Source organism: Oryx dammah, unplaced genomic scaffold, assembly GCF_014754425.2.
Source record: "Oryx dammah isolate SB20612 unplaced genomic scaffold, SCBI_Odam_1.1 HiC_scaffold_4, whole genome shotgun sequence".
Lineage (NCBI taxonomy): Eukaryota > Metazoa > Chordata > Mammalia > Artiodactyla > Bovidae > Oryx > Oryx dammah.
The window spans coordinates 12,797,450-12,815,773 of NW_024070188.1; the positions used below are offsets into that span (position 1 = coordinate 12,797,450).

At 39.2% G+C, this 18,324-nt stretch overlaps 1 long non-coding RNA gene across 1 annotated transcript; it reads left to right on the plus strand.

Annotated features, from left to right (window-relative positions):
- Nucleotides 1–647: 647 nt before the first annotated feature.
- On the plus strand, nt 648–18,055 carry LOC120862851. Its single transcript, XR_005720861.1, has 2 exons — nt 648–861; nt 17,705–18,055. It is a non-coding gene; the product is annotated as an uncharacterized LOC120862851 (long non-coding RNA).
- Nucleotides 18,056–18,324: the final 269 nt, after the last annotated feature.

Consider the following 18,324-nt stretch of genomic DNA (forward strand, 5'->3'; position numbering starts at 1 on the left):
TAACTATTAGTTACTCTCTTAGGCAACTGCTAGTTGTTTGGGTTTAAAGACAAAGAAGAACAAGGGTGCTATTTTGGAGTTTTTAGAGTGATAACTACTAGCTTTTTTTTTTAGTTATGACTTAGAGAAACCAAACTCATCCTAGCTCAAACTAAAGGAATGCATGGCTTACATAACTGGAAAAGTCAAGGCATGAACTGGCACTGCTTCTTCCAGGGGTTCTATCAATGTCATCCAAATTGCGTCTCTTTTCTCTTGCTCTACAGTCTCTTTGTTTGACTTCCTTTTTGAGCAGACACATCCACTGATGGTATTGTGTTGGCACACCTACTGGCATTATGGACATAGGGAGACTGAAAGAAGGGCCCCCCTGTCTCATGTCTGCTTGCCCAGCTCCAGAGAGAAAGGTCAAGCCAGAACTACATGAGAGCTGGTTCTCATAAGGAAACAGGAGTTCTGCTACCATAAATATCTACAACCTATGTCCTCTTCTCCCCGCCTCCTACTCCTAACCCATCAATTCTCATAGTACATTTACCAGGCAGAAAAGGGGATGAGTGAAATCCAGTTGCTAAGGACATTGTGGTTGAAGCAGTTAATGTTTACCAAGCATCCACATCCTCGCATGCACGTCTCAGCCTCCCCTGCAGTTATCTGGAGTACTGCCACTAGATCTTGCCAAACAGACTCTGAACCATGGTGACACGTGTCACTTCTAGGCCAGGACAACTAAGACTCACGTGCCTCCTCCATCTTCTTCCTTCTTTGCATGAGTGACCTTGGAGACTCTGTGGTCCAGGTGGGATGGCTACTGGATGGAGAGAGATTCACCTACCCACATGGATTCAATGTGAGCAAAACGTAAGCTTTATTATGCTGTTACTGAGGTTTGGAAATTTGTATGTTGCAGCAGCACCTAGCATTAATTATCTAACTAATATTTTTCAGCAATAGAGAGATGAGAGGCACTATTTAAATAAAGCCTTACTTATAGATCTTGCATAGTCATGTACTCTATGACTTCTTAAAAATGGAAATTTGAAAGTTTCCTTTATTTACTTTAAAACCTTTTAATTCTGTAGTGGGGTACAGCCGATGAACAATGTTGTGATAGTCTCAGATGAACAGTGAAGGAACTCAGCCATACATATACATGCATCCATTCTCTCCCAGATCTCCTCCCATCCAGGCTGCCACATAACATTGAGGAAAGTTTCATGTGCTATACAATGGTCCTTGCTGGTTATCCATTTTGAATATAGCAGTCTGTGCATGTCCATCCTGAACTCCCTAACTATCCCTTCCCCTCAAAATCAGATGGACATTTTTAATTACTCATTTTAAAGGCATGACAGACAAGAGAAATATGAAAAAATGAAACAAAAATTCCACTTGAGACCATAAGTTTGTTCTCGATAAGTCTGTGAATCTCTGAAAGTTTCCTTTAACAAGAGTGAAAAGCAGTTGTTCTAAGGTGTCCTGCATGTGTCTCCATGGTTATTTTATTGACAGTACTTTCTTTACACAGAATACTTAACTGGAATTTAGGAATTAACTTAGGAAACTTGATTCCCTAAATATCATGTTAGTCAACATTTAAATGATCTTTTGAGTTTTTATCGAGAATCTTTCTTAAATGTATTATTCTCATTATCAGCCATTATTTTTCAAAAATTAAGAAAATTTTGATGATGTAACATCACCATGAAGATTGACTGATTACCTTTATATACTTCAATAAATGATGAAATGGATTAAATGAGTGCTGACCTTCAGCCTTTTCTCTGGCAGCACATCTTGAAAATAAATTATTTAATTACTTGCTCTTTGTATTTTTCCCTAAAGTCTGGTACAGGTAGGATCCAGTTAATTAGGGATTCTGCCTAATTAACTTCCTATTTATCTAGATTCATTGAAATAAGAAATTAAGAAGTTGTCATGTTGGATGCAGTGTAGAAAACAGTGTAGAAAAAAAAAAGAAAATATTCCAGGGATCCAACAGCAAAAAAAAGTGATTAATTCCTAGGCTCTAATGTCTTTTCTCTCCCTGAAGGTGGCAGATTGGTACCACACTGGTACCAATTGGTAATGGCCCTTTAGATCATTTATTTTAGCTATAGGTACTATTCAATTAATTTAGCTTATACATACTTATCCCTAACCCAAGAAATCCATTTTGCTGAGAAGAACCTTCATATCATTTATTCATTCAACAAGTAGTATGCACCTATAATAAGTAAAGAAGCCTGTGCCCTGGACTTAAAGAGCTCATAGTCCAATGGGGCACAGGATAAGGAGAAATTATGGTGTAAGAAATGCTAGATGCTGTGTAAGCCATATGCACAGGAATACATGCAGCAGGAGTGTAGACAAGACTTTCTGGCAGAACAGATCCCTCAGCTTGTCCTTAGAGATTAAATGCAAATTTAGGATATTTCAGGCAAACGGCACAGGTGTAGAGGCAAAGCAAGGAAGAAGGACCGGCTTGTTTTACTTATTAATGTAATCAGCCTGGGAATATTCAGGAGTCCATTTGCAACCATGGGCATCTTTTCAAAAGACATGATTCTATGACCAAGTGAGTTATGCATTATCTCTTGGAAGGACAATTCACAGCATGTTGTGTGAATTCTTGGTTTGAAAATGCATTGCCCACAAATTGACCCCAGGAAGCTGAGATATGGCAGTTACCCCTGCAAGGACTGTCAGGAACCCCAAGAGAGCCAGCCAGAGGGCAAGCAGTGACCTGTAGGCTAAGCTAATTGGCTCCACAGGTTAGCATGCACCTAAGATGAACAAAACTGGGGTTCAACATGGTGTGGATCAGTGAGCTTCCTATTGGTCCCCAACTGTGGGACCCCCAACTGTACAGTGAACCTTTGTCCCAGCTGTGTTAAAACCTCAGTGTGGTACCAGTCTGCCACCTTCATGAAAACACCACTTATAGATGATGTTTTCTTGAGGATAGGTTGGCAATTTATTTTGATAAGAAGGGTGGCCTCCTCTTATATGAAGGGTATATACTCTATTCATTTCTCCATCACAAACACCATTGCTGAGGGAAACTACAGGGGATTTCAATTTTTTTTTTCACCTTTCATGTGATCAGGATTATTCCTTATCAATCTGTATCTAGTCACCAGATACTGGTTTGTTTTTTTAAGTGTGATTAATTCACATGTATCCTTCCTTGTTCTAAAAGGATTTTAGGTAGTTTAAAAGAAATATAAACACAGAAGGATAGCATACATTAAGAGTAAGTGATGAGAGACATGCTGTTTACAGAAAAAAAAAAGTGGCTTATAACACAGTTACATACTAATATGCCAATTTATGGAAACAGAAAGATGTATCTGTGCATAGAAAAAGACTATAAAATATTCTGGGCTTGTTGTTTTTGCCTTTCTATGTTTTCCAGTTAGTCTCAAATAAACATGAACAATTTTATAATTATAGTCTTTTTTATAAAGTAGATAACAAAAGAATAGGACACACACACGAAGGCAAAAGCACATATCCTGTACATTAGCTGATTAGTCACAAATAGAGTCCAAGCTGTCTAACAGCTACTGTGAGTGTGGAAACTCAGTGAGTAACAATTTCACATTGTTTAAAAGAAACCAGCAGTTAAGGAAAAACACTGACATTTATATCCAAGAAAAAAAATCTCCCTAAGACACTAAAAGAGAATGTAATAATATACTCATAATAAAGTGTTAGTTTATTACCTAACCAGTCAACTTTTGATGTTCATTTTCCTGTGTATAGGAAAATAAAAGAGGAACTATTTTATATTCATGTCACATGAATTTTTTGAGGACTAGGCAAGGAACTATTTCCAAAGTGGGTTTATGTTGTAACTTTGTCATTCAGTTACCCATTTAAGAATGGATAACAAAAGTGGATTTTTGTGTTCAGTCATGTCTGACTCTTTGGGACCCGTGGACTGTGGCCCACCATACTCCTCTGTCCATGGCATTTCCTCTGCAAGAACACTGAAATGGGTTGCCACTTCCTCCTCCGGGGATCTTCCCAACCCGGGGATTGAACCTATATCTCCTTGCCTGGGCAAGCAAATTCTTTATCGCTGAGCCACCTGGGAAGCCAACACCATTAGACTTGACCTATTAACTAGAGAAATGAACTTGCCCTGACAATTAAAAATAGAAAATGGAATTATCCACATATACTTAGTGTGCTAAGTCCAGTGATTCAGACTGCATTTTATAAGAGGGGTTTCAATAACCGCTCGCTGAGTCTTCATGAATAAAGACTCAGGAAGAGTGCTCATTCTCCTGAGTTCAGAGTGGGCAAATCTCCTGATGGGTGGTACTCAACTAGAGTGCACAGCATTTCTACTACTTTTACTTTTCTGCTGCTTTTACTTCTTTAAAAAGTCTGTATTTTTAACAGTGTTCAGAATCCAGCCATCAGTGATGGCTACAAGGGAAAAGCCTCCCAAAGAGACATAAAGCTGGAAGGTTACTCCTAGAAATCCTGGTAAGGGCAACATGAATACTCCTCAAATAAGATCCTCTATGATCCAAGCCCCAAATGCTCAGTCATTACCTTCAACTTTTAAAAAATTGGGGAAAACAGATAATTTCTCTCAATTATGTATAAATTCTAATTCACATATGAAGGGTGCAAAATTTGTATTATTTCTATCTACTCAAAGACTATAATCTTACAGAATTGGCAACCAAGTTTAAATTTAAAATTCAATGTTTCAGCTCAACAAGCATCTATTGAACACCTACTAAACTTAAGAGATTCTCTCAGGTGCTGTGGCATACACAAAGACAAGAACACAAGTATGTGCCTTTCAGAAATAACTGTTTTCTTTTCAGAATGTCAGTGCTGAAAGTAATTATCAGGCTTTATTCTCTGTGTTCAACAATGCTACCTGACCTTGAAGAACATCATTAGTTCATTCTCAGAACTCCCCAAGAACAGTGAGATAAATATTTTTATCAGCTGGGATCCCAGCAAGTGCTATTAGATATATCACGTCATTCTTGTTTTTCCCCCTTTAATATGATTTTATTTTTAAAGACTTTTTTATGTGAACCATTTAAAAAATGTTTTTAATTTTAAAATTAATTTTTTTTTCTGAAGGATAATTGCTTTACAGAATTTTGCTGTTTTCTGTCAAACCTCAACACGAATCAGCCATAGGTATACATATATCCCCTCCCTTTTGAACCTCCCACCCTTCTCCCTCTGCATCCCACCCCTCTAGGCTGATACAGAGAACCTGTTTGAGTTTCCTGAGCCATACAGCAAACTCCCGCTGGCTATCAATTTTACATATGGCACAGTCATTCTTAAAGTGAGTCCTAAACTTGCAGTGGACTAGGAGCAAGTGATTAAAAAAAAAGACACAGAACACTAAGAAGTATTTAGATCACACAGCTGGATAGCATGGAGCTGGGACTGTAAATTAGACCCTCGAAATTTGGTACCTGCGCCCAGCAGCACCAGGATCAACTGAGAACAAGACAGCCATGCAAATCTCAGGCCCCATCAAAGACCTACCGAGTCAGAAACTCTGGCCTGGAGCCTGGCAATCTGTGCTGTGACATCCCTCCAGATGATTCTGATACATGCTGCAGTCTGAGAACCACTGATATGCCAGGACATAGAGAAAACCTGAGCTGAGATTTAATTTTTCCAGCTGTGGCCATGATGTTCTGAACTAGATCTGATGTTACATCTTAACACTAAAGGCCAACTGTAGTGTGACTTCTAATCCCATCTTCCTCGGCCCAACTCTTAGAACAGTTCATTTTAGCTTCCAGAAAAAAGAAAAATCTCCCTCACTGATCACTATGCCAGGTTTTATTCTTAGAACCAGGCCTGCACTGAATTATCTGCAAAGATCTCAAAGATCTTTAATATCCCACCAACATATGGGAAAATAAACCACTGACAATGTGACAATGCTTTCTTTTGCCCTTTTTTTTTTTTGCTTTGCTTTTCTGTGATTGAGTTACTGGAAACAATGCAATTACTTTTGCAATTCTGAGCTCTGTGGACTTACAGAGGCTCTACTAAAAATGTCATAAATTCAAAGCAATTTGGTAAAGGAAAGAAAGAATTCAAGCTATCACACGAATGGCAATGGCTCAACTGGCTTATGATTAAAACATGACATCTACTTTTCATGATTTTTACAGCTAATTAGAAAGATTTATCAGTATCTAAAAGAAGCCCCCCAAAGAAACAGAGCTTCATGCAGTGATTAATGATAAACAGTTTTTCCTTCAAGGGCACACTGCTGCTGCCACTGCTGCTAAGTTACTTCAGTGGTGTCTGACTCTGTGTGACCCCACAGACGGAAGCCCACCAGATTTCCCCGTCCCTGGGATTTTCCAGGCAAGAACATTGGAGTGGGTTGCCATTTCCTTCTCCAATGCATGAAAGTGAAAAGTGAAAGGGAAGTCGCTCAGTCACATCCGACTCCTAGCGATCCCATGGACTGCAGCCTACCAGGCTCTTCCATCCATGGGATTTTCCAGGGCAAGAGTACTGGAGTGGGGTGCCATTGCCTTCTCCGTCAAAGGCAAACTACTACACTCCAAACACAACTAGCAATGAGAATGACAATTGTTTCTGAAGGGAAAGAACTGATCAGAACTGATGGCATAAGAAGGCCATAAATGACATTCACTTCCCCCACATATTCTTCACTAACTCAAGCCCCATCAACTCCATGAAGATCGACTCACTGGCACTTTATTTCCTTCTGTTTCTCACCAAATTAGCCAGTAAGGCACAGTGTAGGCTTCCCTGGTGGCTCAGCAGTAAAGAATTCACCTGCAATGCAGGAGACACAGTTCAATCTCTCTGGAAGATCCCCTGGAGAGGAAATGGCAACCCACTCCAGTCTCGCCTGGGAAACCCCATGGACAAATGGGCCTGGCGGGCTGTAGTCCATGGGGTCGCAAAAAGCATTGGATATGACTTAGCTTCTTAAGAAGTCGGCTTCTTTTAAGAAAAAGAAACTATGCAGAAATCTGAGCAACCCAAATGATTTTTGCTGTAGGGATGTTTTCAAAATTCTCCCACAAATGGTAAAGGTATAGTCACTAACAATTTGGCATTTTAGTGGTTGCTCACAGCTTTGTCTCTTTGGCATCACAGACAACACATCTGCTCAAAGGAATCCCCTACCTCTGACACAAACTACCAAACTACGGGTTTACTGCTGCTTTAGCTTGCTGCCTAACACTTGTAGCCTGGCTGCCTAGTCCTGCCATGTATTCATTCAAGCACAACCTTACAGGTAGTTGGGTCAGAGGAAGAGAACGGAGGAAAGATAACCATTTACCAAACATCTTCTGTGACTTGGCATTGTTTTATGCTTATGGATCACTCTTTCAATTATCAAGGAATCAGGATGACTGGATTTCACCAGCTTTCAAGCCCATACCTTCGTACCTTAACTTCAAGGGACTCCAAGTTCTCCCTCTCCAAACTGGCAGACTTTTCTTTTCCTGTGATCCCCTGCTCAGGTGTCCAAGAATCCCCAGACAGGCTGACTCATCTCCTAAGTGAGTCCAGTCTCTTTCTATCGGTCAGGAACTCCAATGGCTCTAAATTCTGGATAACTCCACAGCTTCTGGCCTGGAAGTTGGTTCCTATAGAAATCAGTGCTAGACCGCAGTCTTGACCATCATATTAATAGCTGTAGAGCCTGGAATATTGTCACTCACAAAATGAGAGGAAACAATTTTTAGGGGATACACTTTGTGAAAATGGGGGGGTACAAGGAGAATGAAGAAAGTCTTCCAGTCAGAATTCTAATACACACTTTTGTGGGATGTGACAAGATGATTTTTAAATTCATAAGAAAATACAAAGAAGCAAAAACCACTATAATATTGTAAAGTAATTAGCCTCCAATTAAAATAAATATATTAATTTACAAAAAAAAAAAGAAATAGTCAAAATGCTCCTTTGAATAAAAGCTAAAAAGGAAAGAGACGATGACTTGGCTTTTCTAGATATCATACATCATGAGAAACACTGGGCTGGAAGAAGCACAAGCTGGAAGTAAGATTACCGGGAGAAATATCAATAACCTCAGATATGCAGATGACACCACCCTTATGGCAGAAAGTGAAGAGGAAATAAAAAGCCTCTTGATGAAAGTGAAAGAGGAGAGTGAAAAAGTTGGCTTAAAGCTCAACATTCAAAAAAGGAAGATCATGGCATCTGGTCCCATCGCTTCATGGGAAATAGATGGGGAAACAGTGGAAACAGTGTCAGACTTTATTTTTTTTATTCTAAAGTTACAGAGATTAAGATAAGGCAGTATTGGCCCAAACATGTACAACTTTAGCAATGGAATATTTACTAGAAAAAGCCCTAAACAGACCTGTGCATAAATGAATACTTCATTTATGTCAAATATTGCTCTGAAGAGCAGTGGGGAATGGATGATAAATAATGATAATAATGAATATTCTAGCACTTTGAATAAACAGTGCTAGAAAACTGGTATTTTAACAGAATAAAAATAAAAATTTTCTCCTTAACTCACATCAGTACACTAAAGTTATATCTGAGTGAATCATAGATCTAAAGGTGAAAGGCAAAACAACAGGTTTTCTAGAAGATAATACAGAAGACTAACTATGACTTGACTTAGGAAATCCAGTATTTCTTAAATAGGACACAATAAGTTGTCACCATAAACAAAAAAGTTGTTGAATTTATATGCAACAAAATTGATAATATCTGTTTATGAGATAGCAATATTAAACAAGTAAAAAGCCACAAATTGAAGAAGAGTTTAGACACAGAATATTTTAAGAACTCCAGTGGAACAACTGAATAAAGATGGGCAATCTCCCCAAAGGAGGCATAGACCTAGACCCATCATGGCTGAAATCCAAATGACCTATAAACATATGAAGAAGTGCTCATCTACAGTACTAGAAATCAGGAAAATAAAAATTACAAACAATAAGTGATGGTTACACAATTCTGTGAATATTCTAAAAACCATTGAATTGTTCACTCAAGAAATGAGTAAATTGTGTGGCATGTGAATTCTATCTCAGCAAAACTATTATGAAAAGTAATATATATCACAATTAGTACATACTCATCAAAATGACTAAAATTAAAAGGATTGTACTGGGGAGAATGCAGAACAATTAAGTTGTTAATCACTTCTAGTGAGAAAGTGAATTGATATAACGACTTGGGAAAATAACCTGACATAATCTGTTAAAATTGAAAACATACATACAGTGTAACTAGCATATTAACTCCAAGGTACATGTGCATTCTAAGTCACTCCAGTCATGTCTGAGTCTGTGCGACCATATGGACTATAGCCCGCCAGGCCTCTTTGTCCATGGAGTTCTCCAGGCAAGAATACTGGCGTGGATTGCTATGCCCTCCTCCAAGGTATCTTCCCAACCCAGGGATCAAACTCATGTTTCTTACATCACCTGTATTTGCAGGAGGATTGGGAAGCCGCAGCTCCAAGGTATCAGTTCAGCTCAGTCGCTCAGTCGTGCCCAACTCTTTGCAACCCCAGGGATGGCAGCAAGCCAGGCCTCTCTTCTCCATCACCAACTCCTAGAGCCTACTCAAACTCATGTCCATTGAGTCAGTGATGCCATCCAACCATGTCATCCTCTGTTGTCCTCTTCTCCTCCCACCTTCAATCTTTCCCAGCATCACGGTCAATTGAAGAGTCAGTTCTTCACATCAGGTGGCCAAAGTATTGGAGTTTCAGCTTCAGCATCAGTCCTTCCAATCAATATTCAGGACTGATTTCCTTTAAGATGAACTGGTTGGATCTTCTTGTAGTCCAAGGGACTTTCAAGAGTCTTCTCCAACACCACAGTTCAAAACCATCAATTCTTTGGCACTCAGCTTTCTTTACAGTCCAACTCTCACATCCATACTTGACTACTGGAAAAACCATAGCTTTGACTAGACAGAACTTTGCTGGCAAAGTAATGTCACTGTTTTTTAAAATGCTGTCGAGATTGATCATAACTTTTCTTCCAAGGAGTAAGCATCTTTTAATTTTATGGCTGCAGTCACCATCTGCAATGATTTTCAGTTCAGTTCAGTTGCTCGGTCATGTCCGACTCTATGTGACCCCATGAATCACAGCATGCCAGGCCTCCCTGTCCATCACCAACTCCTGAAGTTCACTCAGACTCACGTCCATCAAGTCAGTGATGCCATCCAGCCATCTCATCCTCTGTCATCCCCTTCTCCTCCTGCCCCCAATCCCTCCCAGCATCAGCGTCTTTTCCAATGAGTCAACTCTTCATGTGAGGTGGCCAAAGCACTGGAGTTTCAGCTTTAGCATCATTCCTTTCAAAGAAATCCCAGGGCTGATCTCCTTCAGAATGGATTGGTTGGATCTCCTTGCAGTCCAAGGGACTCTCAAGAGTCTTCTCCAACACCACAGTTCAAAAGCATCAATTCTTCGGCGCTCAGCCTTCTTCACAGTCCAACTCTCACATCCATACATGACCACTGCAAAACCATAGTCTTGACTAGATGGACCTTTGTTGGCAAAGTAATGTCTCTGCTTTTGAATATGCTATCTAGGTTGGTCATAACTTTTCTTCCAAGGAGTAAGTATCTTTTAATTTCATGGCTGCAATCACCATCTGCAGTGATTTTGGAGCCCAAAATAATAAAGTCTGACACTGTTTCCACTGTTTCCCCATCTATTTCCCATGAAGTGATGGGACCAGATGCCATGATCTTCCTTTTCTGAATGTTGAGCTTTAAGCCAACTTTTTCACTCTCCTCTTTCACTTTCATCAAGAGGCTTTTTATTTCCTCTTCACTTTCTGCCATAAGGGTGGTGTCATCTGCATATCTGAGGTTATTGATATTTCTCCCGGCAATCTTACTTCCAGCTTGTGCTTCTTCCAGCCCAGTGTTTCTCATGATGTACTCTGCATATAAGCTGGAACCCCCCAAAATTAAGTCTCTCACTGTTTCCAGTTTCTCCATCTATTTGCCATGAAGTGATGGGACCAGGTGCCACAATCTTAGTTTCCTGAATGTTGAGTTTAAGCCAACTTTTTCACTCTCCTCCTTCACTTTCATCAAGAGGCTCTTCAGTTCTTCTTCACTTTCTGCCATAAGGGTGGTGTCATCCGCATATCTGAGGTTATTGATATTTATCCCAGATATCTTGATTCTAGCTTGTGCTTCATCCAGCCCAGCGTTTCTCATGATGTACTCTGCATATAAGTTAAATAAGCAGGGTGACAATACACAGCCTTGATGTACTCCTTTCCCAATTTGGAAACCAGTCTGTTGTTCCATGTCCAGCTCAAACTGTTGCTTCCTGACCTGCATACAGATTTCTCAAGAGGCAGGTGGTCTGGTATTCCCCTTCCAGAATTTTCCACAGTTTGTTGTGGTTCACACAGTCAAAAGCTTTGGCATAGTCAATAAAGCAGAAGTAGATGTTTTTCTGGAACTCTTTTGCTTTTTCGATGATCCAGTGGAAGTTGGCAATTTGATCTCTGATTCCTCTGCCTTTTCTAAATCCAGCTTGAACATCTGGAAGCTCACAGTTCACGTACTGTTGAAGCCTTGCTTGGAGAATTTTGAGCATTACTTTAGTAACCTGTGAGATGAGTGCAATTGTACGGTAGTTTGATCATTCTTTGGCATGGCCTTTCTTTGGGATTGGAATGAAAACTGACCTTTTCTAGTCCTGTGGCCACTGCTGAGTTTTCCAGATTTGCTGGCATATTGAGTGCAACACTTTCACAGCATCATCTTCTGGATTTGAAATAGCTCCACTGGAATTCCATCACCTCCACTAGCTTTGTTCATAGTGATGCTTCCTAAGGCCCACTTGACTTCGCACTCCAGGTTGTCTGGCTCTAGGTTGGTGATCATACCATCATGATTATCTGGGTCATGTAGATCTTTTTGGTATAGTTCTTCTGTGTATTCTTGCCACTTCTTAATATCTTCTGCTTCTGTTAGGTCCATACCATTTCAACCAAATCCATGTATGTGTTTACCAGGAGACATATAAATGTGTCTCCTGGTACACATACCATATTTTGGCAGCAGCATTATCCATGAATGCCAGAATCTGTAAATAACCCAAACGTCCATTATCGCTAGTACTGATACATACTGTAAACTATAATATATTCACACAGCAAAGAACATGAACAAACTTCAGCTAGAAATAACAATATATATTTTAGATGAATCTTATAAAATTATTGAGTGAAAAAAGCTACTAAACTATGATGTCTGAAGATGAACTCTTATGTGGTAAAACTCTAAGGTAAGCAATAAAGTGCTTATCTGAAAGTCAGGATTCCATTTAGCAGACAGTGGAGTGGCTGTGTTGGGAAAGTCACACACAGATGCCTTCCTGTTTGAGCAATATTCTCTTTCTTGATTTAAGTGATGGTTACATGAGTCACAAGTGTTAGTGATAATTTATTGAGCAATATGTTTATGTTTTATGCATCTTACTATATTTGATATATTTTACAAAACAGCAATTAGTTCAAAAATTAAGTTTTTTCTCCTGTTTTTCCTTTTTTAACCTTTTTGGCCACACCCTGTGGCATGTGGGATCTTAGTTCCCCAACCAGGGATTAAACTCACACCCCCTGAATTAGAAGGCAGGGTCTTAACCACTGGACTGCCAATAAAGTTTATAAAATAAAACTTTGAATGGAGTTGCTTAGGCCTCTCAACATTCCACATCACCTCATACTTCACTCCTACTCCTAGAGCTCTGATCTCAGTTCCACTATGATGAAACGTTCGAGTCCCAGACCCAGAAGGCTCAAATCCTCCCAGCGTCCTGCCCTGGACTGCAAAAGCTTTTGCTCAGTGATTGTTTATTTTTCCTTGGCTTGGAATGATTTCCAACATCATTAAGAATGACAACTTTGGGGAATTCCCTGGTGGTCCAGTGGTTAGGATCCCACACTTACATTGCCCAGGGCAGAGGTTCAATCCCTGGTCAGGGAACTAAGACCCCACAAGCTGGATGACAGGGCCAAAAAAAATAAAGAATGGCCTTTAGTCTAGAGAGTCTTGCCACTTGAAGCACGGCCCACACACAGACTGGCAACATTGGACTCCACCTGGAAGCAGGATAGAAAACACAGAATCTCTGGCCTCACCACAGGCCATCTACATTTTCACAAGATCCTCAGGGGATTCATATTAGCATTTGAGAAGCTGTGGTCTAGAAAACAGAAATGTCTGTTTTAACACAAATTTATCCCCTTTTTTTATCCCCAGTAGCAGGATGTTTTTGCAAAATCTGAACAGTTGCAGAAATATTTTAAGCTCTACTGAATTTAGTTAATTAAAAATAAAAGCTAAAGTAAGATTTTCCCACATTTTCAGGGAAATTTAGTATTTTTATGTAATTCCTATATAGTTTAAGGTTTAGTCTAGATATCTAATCCTTGTTATATATCCCTATACTAATTTACACATGAAGTCCACCGAGTCTCTAAAAATAACCTTTCCAATGTTCATGCTATAAAAGCAAAACATGTTTGTACAGAAAAATCAGAAAATACACCTAATTGAAGAAACATAAAAGAAATCAACAAAATAATAAAACTACTCAGAGATAACCACTGTTAAGACACTCTAATGACAAATAACAGATTATATAAAATACAATCACAAAGTATATACTCTTTTATCATTTCTCTATTATGAACATAAGTCCAATAAATATTAATCTAAAATATTTTTCAATGGCTGAAGAGTATAGATTATTTATTTAGGACATTAAATTAACAAATGTTTCACCAGGATCTGTTTCCGTTTTTTTCTAAAGGCATTTAAAAAATAAGTAACTTCATGTTAGTTATCCTCTAGACTTGAGTCAATTGATTTTTTATAAACCAGTTTCATTTATTCATTTGATTCATCTCTATCACCTTCAGTTCTTTGTACTCACTAATAATATTTAGAAATACATTTGTAATCCACCCCCACTCCCCATGTTCACTGCAGCACTATTTACATGAGCCAAGACATGGAAGCAAATTAAATGTCCACTGACAGAGGAGTATGAAATAATACTCTACAATTAAAAATAATGAAATAATGACATTTGCAGCAACATGGATGGACCTAGAGACTGGCATGCTAAGTGAGGTCAGTCAGACAGAGAAAGAGAAATATCATATGATATCACTTGCATACAGTATCTAAAAAGAAACTGTATAAATGAAATTGTTTACAAAATAGAAACATTCAGTCTTAGAAAACAAACATGGTTACTACGGGAGTGAGGGAGGAATAATTAGAGAGTTTGGGATTGACAGGTACACACTGCTATGTTTAAAATGGATACCAAACAAGCACCTACTGTATAGCACAGGGAACTTGCTCAATATTATCAGTTTAGTTCAGTTTAGTCACTCAGTCATGTTCAACTCCTTGTGACCCCATGGACTGCAGCACGCCAGGCTTCCCTGTCCATAACCAACTCCCGGAGTCTACTCAAACTCATGTCCATTGAGTCAGCGGTGCCATCCAACCATCTCATCCTCTGTCATCCCCTTCTCCTCCCGCCTTCAATTTTTCCCAGCATCAGGGTCTTTTCAAATGAGTCGGTTCTTCGCATCAGGTGGCCAAAGTATTGGAATTTCAGTTTCAGCATCAGTCCTTCCGATGAATATTCAAGACTGATTTCCTTTAGGATGGACTGGTTGGATCTCCTTGCAGTCCAAGGGACTCTCAAGAGTCTTCTCCAACACCACAGCACAAAAGCATCAATTTATTTGGCACTCAGCTTTCTTTATAGTCCAACTCTCACATCCATACAGGACTACTGGAAAAACCATAGTTTTGACTAGACAGAACTTTTTTGGCAAAATAATGTCTCTGCTTTTTAATATGCTGTCTAGGTTGGTCATAGCTTTTCTTCTAAGGAGCAAGTGTCTCTTAATTTCATGGCTGCAGTCATCATCTGCAGTGATTTTGGAGCTCCCTAAAATTAAGTATCTCACTGTTTCCACTGTTTGCTCATCTAGTTGCCATGAAGTGATGGGACTGGATGCCATGATCTTAGTTTCCTGAATGTTGAGTTTTAAGCCAACTTTTTCACTCTCTTCTTTCACTTTCATCAAGAGGCTCTTCAGTTCTTCTTCACTTTCTGCCATAAGGGTGTTGTCATCTGCATATCTGAGGTTACTGATTATTTCTCCTGGATATCTTGATTCCAGCTTGTGCTTCATCCAGCCCAGAGTTTCTCATGATGCACTCTGCATATAAGTTAAATAAGCAGGGTGACAATATACAGCCTTGATGTACTCCTTTCCCAATTTGGAACCAGTCTGTTGTTCCATGTCCAGTTCTAACTGTTGCTTCCTGACCTGCATACAGATTTCTCAAGAGGTAGGTCAGATGGTCTGGTATTCCCATCTCTTTAAGAATTTTCCACAGTTTGTTGTGGTACACACAATCAAAGGCTTTGGCATAGTCAATAAAGCAGAAGTAGATGTTTTTCTGGAACTCTTTTGCTTTTTCGATGATCCAGCGGATGTTGGCAATTTGATCTCTGATTCCTCTGCCTTTTCTAAATCCAGCTTGAACATCTGGAAGCTCACAGTTCACGTACTGTTGAAGCCTTGCTTGGAGAATTTTGAGCATTACTTTAGTAGCCTGTGAGATGAGTGCAATTGTACGGTAGTTTGATCATTCTTTGGCATGGCCTTTCTTTGGGATTGGAATGAAAACTGACCTTTTCCAGTCCTGTGACCACTGCTGAGTTTTCCAGATTTGCTGGCATATTGAGTGCAACACTTTCACAGCATTATCTTCTGGATTTGAAATAGCTCCACTGGAATTCCATCACCTCCACTAGCTTTGTTCATAGTGATGCTTCCTAAGGCCCACTTGACTTCCCATTCCAGGATGTCTGGCTCTCAATATCATGCAACAATTCAAATGGGAAAAGAATTTGAAGAACAGATGTATGTATATATATATAGCTGAATCCCTTTACTGTACACCTGGAACTATCACAACATTGTTAATCAATTTTATTCCTTTTTAAAAAAGGAATACATTTGTGGGGAAAGTGTGTGAATTTTTATGCAGCTCTATGAATAGATAAAACTGAAACGTGTCCACTAATTGACATCCTTTGATGGTCGTTAAGCAGATGGGTCTGTACTAATATTATTTTCTTTAATAGATTAATAAGTTAAACATGTGTTCTTTCTTTTCCTGGGGTTATTTTTAACTCACTTAAGATGTAACTCACAGTACCTGAAGACCAAAGATATAAGAGATGGGAGGGAGGTTCAAAAGGGAGGGAATATATGTATACCTATGGCTGATTCATGTTGAAGTTTGACAGAAAACAACAAAATCCTGTAAAGAAATTATCCTTCAGTAAAAAATAAATAAATTTTTTTAAAAAGTTTGAAAACTAAAAACCACTCTGTGCTTAAGGTTGAAGTTGCCATGAATGTATCAAGTAGCTGTATTCTAATGATTATTTATCAGTATTAGACTTTGCAAGGACATACTAATATATAATAAACTACAACAAGGTACAGGATAAACGTTACAAATAACATTTGAACAACCTTAACATCTTTTACATCTGGCTAGAGAACACAATCCAGTCAATAAAACAAAGTGGAGAGTTGTGATTCATAAGAGCCTTACCTCCTCATTAAGAATGAAATTAAGTTTTTCACAATGTGAACCATATTTAGACTCCTTTGCTCAGCCGATGTTATTTGACTTGAATCAACAGAAAGGAACTCTAGCTATTTTGGGCAAATAAAAATGGACTGTATTATAAGAGCATGAAATAGCAACAGAATAGAAAGTCAAACAGCCAGCCTTAGACAGAATGATAATTCTGAAGCCCCAGAATGTAAGCAGGAATGGTCCTTTCAGCTCTTAGAACAAATGAGCTTCAGCCTCACAATCAGAGGGTGTCTGATTGGTCCCTTTAGCTACCTGCCAACCCATTTGGCCACTGGGGAGAGGGGAGGGGACCTTGTTTGACAGCCCCATCCACCTAGAGGCCTCTGATGAGGAAGATGCTATTATGAAGTTAAGGGGAAATGGGCACCTGGGCAGGTAAGACCAATAGCTGTTCACACTGTTATTCACTGCAATCTTCTCACAGTGTGATGGCTATACACTGGCTATTGGTGGCAAAGAAGGACAGCAATAAATTCAAATATCACACTGAACTGGTTACAGACATCAGTGGCTGAAAGAACTGACTGACCCTTGGTTTATTGTGAGGATTGTGAAGCATGTGGAGGGCAAAAAAAAAAAAGAGAAGGCTATGATTTACTGATGCACAATAAATGGTTTTGGAGAGAGTCAACCATTTTAGTTTAAAGAAACAAATAATTAACCTTGATAACAAAAGTTTAAGAACTATGTGAATGACTTTAGTCATTTTTCTTCTCTGCTCTTAGATGACAGTTGTAACTTATGTGATATTACTGGAACTTGTTTTGAGTTCAGAGAGTACTTATCCAATTTTAATGTCCATATAAATCACTTGGAGATACTGTTAAGATGCAGATTCTGGTTCGGCAAGTCTGACTTAGGGCCTGACTTTCTAACAAGCTCTGAGGGGATAACTGCAAAATACCAGAGAGTTGAGCCTCTCCCGTGGCCATGATTCTCCTCTCACATCCCATTGTCCTTCATGGAGGGGCTGCACAATTCATCACCACTTTCAGATCACTAGAGACTACTTACCTTCTGGCAACTTTTAGAAAGATATGGTGGAGAAGGAGATTGAAACTATGCATGAACATGAGTCTTATAGATTTCATTTACACAAGTGCAATGAGCTGAATGTCTGTGTCCCTCCCAAATTCATTTGTTGAAATCCTAGCCCCCAAAGAGATAGTATTAGGAGGTGGGGCCCTTGGGAAGTGCTTAGGTCATGAGGATGGAGCCTCACAAATGGAATTAGTGCCCTTACAAAAGAGAGATCCCAGAGAGTTCCCTTGCCCCTCCTGCCATGTGGGTTCACAGTGAGAATATCACTACTCAAGAACCAAGAAGCACAATGGAGTATTACTCAGCCATTAAAAAGAATACCTTTGAATCAGTTCTAATGGGGTGGATGAAACTGGAGCCTATTATACAGAGTGAAGTAAGCCAGAAAGAAAAACACCAAAACAGTATACTAATGCATATATATGGAATTTAGAAAGATGGTAACGATAACCCTGTATGAGAGACAGCAAAAGAGACACAGATGTATAGAACAGTCTTTTGAACTCTGTGGGAGGGAGAGGGTGGGATGATTTGGGAGAATGGCAC